This window comes from Anser cygnoides, chromosome 2 (genome assembly GCF_040182565.1).
Source record: "Anser cygnoides isolate HZ-2024a breed goose chromosome 2, Taihu_goose_T2T_genome, whole genome shotgun sequence".
NCBI lineage: Eukaryota > Metazoa > Chordata > Aves > Anseriformes > Anatidae > Anser > Anser cygnoides.
This window is the reverse complement of record NC_089874.1, coordinates 66,736,990-66,742,989: the sequence shown is the minus strand read 5'-3', so window position 1 is coordinate 66,742,989 and position 6,000 is coordinate 66,736,990.

Here is a 6,000-nt window from a genome sequence, read left to right as displayed (position 1 = left end):
CATCCCTGGAGGTGTTCAAGGCCAGGCTGGATGGGGCCTTCGCCAACCTGATCTAGTGGGTGTCATCCCTGCCTATGGCAGGGGGTTGGAGTGAGATGATCTTTAAGGTCCCTTCCAATTCTGTGATTCTGTGATTCTATGGTAATATTTCAGATACTGCTGCAGCTAAGAGAAAACAAAGGACTGTTTGCTGTCACTTCTCATTAAAATGTGAAGCAATGTCTTTGTGCACTCTGTAAACAGGAATATTTCTTCTTCTCTGTCTGTGGACTTTGAACAGATATAAAACTTGGGTATATCAGTTTCCAGGGAAAATAAAATCTAAATATTTTTCCAAGACACATCAAAAAACTCTCTTCACTATGTGTCTTTCATGATGCATATAGACATAGTGCGAGCTGGGATGAAAAAAAAAAAAAAGAAATAAAAAGAGAGTGAATTTAGCATGTATCCTGCCCATTTTGGAAAATAGCATGGACTAAAAATTGAGTACTCTGCAAAAAAGTTCTTATGGGGTTACCCATCATATTTTTTCACCACCTTAATCACCAGTAAACATGTAGTAGAAGAGTCTGCAGTGACTCTTCCTGCTGCTGTTTCTCTTTGTTTGTTGTTTCTCTTTTGCAAGATATTCCAGCAGAAATTGTTCCTCACGCCACTCTGCCTTCCATGCGTCTAACCTGTAGTTTGCAGTGGTCTAAGTGAAACTGGGACCCACAGCCAGTGCTATTCAGGTATTGCTCTAGAACCAGCATCCTTGGGAGATCTTTTGAGTCACTGACCGTCTCCTACTCTAGCTTCACTAGTGCACAGAGGAGGCCATCAAACCTATTTCCAAGGTTAAGCTCCTTCAAAGTACAGTCCCCCATACCACATAGCTTACTGGGAAATCTCCACATGTGGCTTGCAAAAAACAGGTGCTGCTCTGAAGTACACGCCTATCAATGATGGTTTGGTGCAACCCTCATTTTGCTCTGCTGAACTAACGATGAATCATCCAGGGACAAGAGGGTCTTAATTTCTTTTAGTCCTTCATCTTGCATCACCTTCTGCCTTGGGTGTTATGCTGGTGTGTTTTGATCATCACGATCACATTTCCTCTAGGTTGTACCAGTTTAAAAGATACTTTCCCCCATAAACTCTGAACACCATGGACAATCCCACTGATTTCAGTAAAACAGCTGAAAGACAGCCCACTTTTGAAAATGCAGTGTTACCTTCTGCTTTCAGCATCAGTGACACCATTTAGGAAAAGAATATAACATGTACCTAACCAAGCGGAAGTGGGAGAGAGGAAAAACAAGAAATTAATTTAACACATATGCCTTTATTTTCCCTGCAAATCATGTTCAATTTAGGCCATAATGATTTATTCTAAAAGTGCACTTAACTCCAATTTGGTTCTATATAACAGAACAGATGGGAGAAATCCACAGAGCTGTACTTTTCTGCATAAATAAGAATGATTGAGTTCATATACTGTTTCTTTTTTCTTGTTCTCTCCCTCTGTCCATCTTCAAACATTTGATTTTTGAACATAAATTAAGATAAAATGACAAATAATTCATGTCCTGAATTTAAGTTTCATTCATTTGGGGAGGGAGGAGAAGGGTGAGTTCTCAAATTAGCACATTGTTGTGCAAAAACAACTTCGTCATTCTGCTCTTCCCCCTTCCTCTCCTTGTCCTATATTCCCACACAAATTACATTGTTAATATAGGGCCTACATTGTTTTGTGTTCTGCTTGTGAAGAACACACCGACCAGCAGAGAGAGAGATATTATGTGTATTCCCACAGCTGTGCTGGCACAAATGGAGATGCTGGTGCATCAGCATGGGAGCTATCAAAACAAAGGCAAACAAGGCTGCATTGTTTCAATTTCATTGAGGAAAACAAGAAAGAATATTTTCTTTTCCACTCTTGAAAAAGGAGAAAAATAGAATGACTCTCGTGTTATTTCCAGTTTGAGAAATCAACAGCATAAGGAACTTCTAGAAAAAGAAGAATCACACCTTGAAAAATTAAGGCCAAGTCAATTACCCTTAGGCTTCCTATTGCTTTTCTTTCTGTTTGCCAGTGCTTGCTTTCCAGGCCAGAATCTTTCAGCCAAAGCAGGGCTAGTAGCAACTGCTTTTGCTGGTTTCGCCAGAGCCGAGCCTACGTAACCATCCCAGTGCAGGAACTGCTCATGCTGGCAGCCTGCTTGAACTTTTTCCAGCAAACAATTTTACTGCCCTGGAAATGACTCTGGGCTGGCAAATGTCATTATTTTTATGGGCCGTTGCCTCATTGCAGCACTCCGCTCTATCCACTTTAGTGTAATGTGTCTTTTTATACACTGTTTTACCACCCTGTTATCTCAGCTCCTTATATGAGCATCCTGCTACAACACAGTTTCTTACCATGCTGGCAATGTGCCTTGACATGATGCATTAGCCTCAGCAACACTCTTCTGGGTCCTCTCATCTCCAAGGGCCATGTCTGCCATGGGGGGCAGATTTGGGGAACGTTCTTGTGCCTCTGCAAGCATTTTCCCTCCCCCATGCACATATATACCCCTCCCTAGTCAATTTAGTGCTGCACCTTTGGCTAGTGTTCAGACTTCCACTAGCCTTGCACCACCTCTGGTGGCCCCCCCAGGCTCTCCTCCCACTCACGGTGAAATGTAGCCTTATTTTGGGAGGCTTGGGTTGGACTGGGAATGTGCTCGAGTGAAACATGAGAGTTGGGATAGCTGGATTTGGTATAGTTGGCATGACTGTTGTGGTCTACAGGACTGAGGAAGACAAACATGAGTTTATTCTAGTCTTTAGGAGGAGGAATCTGAAGCCCAGAATATCTGTGGTTAATTGGCTTCCCTAATTTATAGATATCATAAGTTCTTGACAGCATGAACAGACCATCTCTTACAGTAAAAAGTCCCTACCTCACTGGGGACCCCACTTCTGGGGCAACAGAGGACTATTAAACCCAGATGTATTTTGTATATAACTAGCACCATCAAAATGGTATGCTTTAAATGTTCTATTCAATTACCTTTAGATTCCTTTGAAACTTCATCACTGAAAACAAACAGGAACTAAGAGGAGGGGACAATCCCTTTTTGGAATAGAGGGTCTTCCCTTGCAAAAAAAACATCCCTCTGACACTCTCTCTGCTTTTCTGACTGTAAATCAATGACTGTGCTACAAGAACCCACACTGGTGCTAGTTCATTACCCATGCTTCCAGAACTATGCCATGCCAAACACTGCTGATAAATGTATAGCCACGTCTGTTAACTCTTTTCAAAAGTCCACGAACAAGTTAAGAACCCAGAAGTCCTCTTTTAGGAGTGCAGGAGTCCTTCTGTAGGAGTCCAGAAGTTCTTTTTTCCAGATGATGACCCATTAATCCCAAGGAGAAAACTCTTCAGAGGTACAAAAGTGAACGGCAATGATGTCAGATGCTTTTGATTATTATTTCCTCCATGTGGAAATTAAATAGCAGCAAAGTGACATAGATTAATGAACACTTTGGAGGCATTAGCTTTATTAAGTATATTTTTCCCAGTCAGTAAGTAGCATACTGTTGCAAAGGAAAAATAAGTTAAAAATAAGTTATCAACTGCTACAGGTTCCTACTCTGATTCTTGAAGCCGCTTAGCAAACTGTTTGCAGAAATTCTCTTGGCAATAACATAAGTGAAATTTTATTCTGAGGCTATCATCTCAGCTTCCTTCTTCTTTTCCCTTGGTAGACCCTGAGGAGAAGAAACTGTGTCCTATATGAAAGGTCTTGATACAAGAAAGATCCTACCTAGGCCAAGAGGTTGGACCTCATGTCTGTCTCTCCCATCAGGGAGAAGCAGTAGAAAGATTAACATTGATGAACATAGCAAAGACTCCAGAGGTTTTACTGATGGATAAGAGATCGGGAAATGAGAACTCTCTTCTGTAGATTAATTGATCAGTCATTACAATGAGCCCTCTAAGTATTCAAAGGTCTTTCTGCATTTTTTGAGTTGATATTTTCCGATTTGTCCCAGCTGGCTATTTCCTCCATCTGCTTCCTCAACATCCCTTGATCTCAGTTTCAAACTACATTTCTTCCTCATCTCTCTTACCCTCCCTTTCTTTCCTTTTCACTCTTCTCCTCATAAATACCCATCTCCACCAGCTCTCGCCATCTTGACTTCACAAACACACTGACCTGGCCTATGCTGGTTTCCTTTGGGCTGCCTCCCTTGCTGCCTGGCCACTGCTAGGCACATCTTTGCTGCCCAGCCTCATGGAGGACTGTAAGATGGTGGTTTCTGTGCAGATGAAAATGTCACTAGCATTCATAAGTCGCAGGGTTCCAACAGTTAGGGGATGTGTTGCTATTCCATAAAACACTTGTACATCAGTTTTATTAAAAACACAAGCTTCCTTTCTTCATTTGTCTTGGGGAGCTGTGCAATGCACATGCTTTTCATCAAAGAAATGTAAGTATAGTAAAATAAATAATGATTCTTTTTCCTGTTAATTTCCATTGGTGTTGTTCCTTTAGGGTTCTTGACCTATAAGGTACCTATTACAAACTTCTGTGGCTCTAGCCCCTTTTACAGACATAAACTGATGTGGCAGTGGCTTGACCTGGAGCTGCTCACCCCCACCCATGGATAGGACGAGACAACCTGCAGTTCCTGGGCCATGTGTTTGCACGCTGTTATAGCTAGCTGTGCATTTAATTGCTCATTTGCAGACACAAGTGTCCATTTGTATTTCATTGCAAATGGACTGCCAAATTAAGAACCCCGCTCACATGCACCAAATTAAATTTGCCATCCCCAGAGTCCTATTTTGATCCTGCACCCTGGAAAAAGGATGTGGCTACATGCATGCCCCTGGGGCAAATGTAGTCTGGTGGAGGAGAGGGGACTTTACACCTTCATTCAACTGAAAGAGCTAAGCAGGAAGCTGTGAAGGGAACACCATACATTCCTGAGAGGCTGATACTCAGAAGAAGGATAGCTAAAGGCTAGAAAGGCTAAAATTCTTTACCACTTGGAAAAGGATTTGGGGGTTGTCATTTTTTTTCAGGTTTGGGTGTTTTTTTTTTTTTTTGGGGGGGGGAGGGGCAGGGATTGATTGATGTACAAAGCTTGCAAAGAGTAAGAGAAATCCTGAGTTAAATTCAATATTCAAAATTCTACATTTGTGAGCTGTTTAACTGGAATTAGTAATGTTCAAAGTATTTATGAATGGAAGAATTCAAATCCAAAAAAGTTGTGAATGTATCTGTCTGGAGTACCAAGGAGACTGTCCCATGACTAGCTGTCCATTGTATACTCCATTTGCACTGTTTGTATTTGTTCCTGAATATCCTTCGCTACCGGAAGCAATGATTTCTGAAAATTGTTAGGAATCCAAGACTGTAGTTTCCTGTCAAACATCTGCATAGAGCTTTGTTCAGCTTCAAAGCTTAAGTCAACTGTGTTTAATATCTGAATTCGTCTCTGGAGCAGCAGCAACAGCAACTGACAGTAATAAAGCCCTACAGGAAATAAGCTCAAAGTACAGCATATGTGAGACAGGTCTTGCTTAGGTCTATCTTAAAAGCCAGGATAAAAGGCAAAGTCAAGAGGACTCTGCATCAGCAGGTTAAAGTGTGGTTGCCAATTGCTTGCTGGAATTAAAGGGTCTTACAGAGCTCTTCTATTCGTCCCCCTCACACAGAGGCTGCTAGGCGTTAAGTCAGCCAAGGGTCTTAGATTTCTAGCTATTTCAGTGCATTCTGAAGTTGTTTCTATTCTTAATACTCTGTAGCCATTAAATTACAGCCAGCTGTGTCCTGTCACTGACATTTTTTGCAAACTGTTTTTAAAATGTAGCGCTTGCAGTGCAGAGATGTTTGGTTATCCTAGGGCTGGATGACAAAACAGCATATGACACAGCAGGGCAGAGAGCAACCCATGAGCTTGTCCTGCAGTATTTCATAATTAATATGAAATGCAGTCGAAGTGGAGAAGGAACTGGAT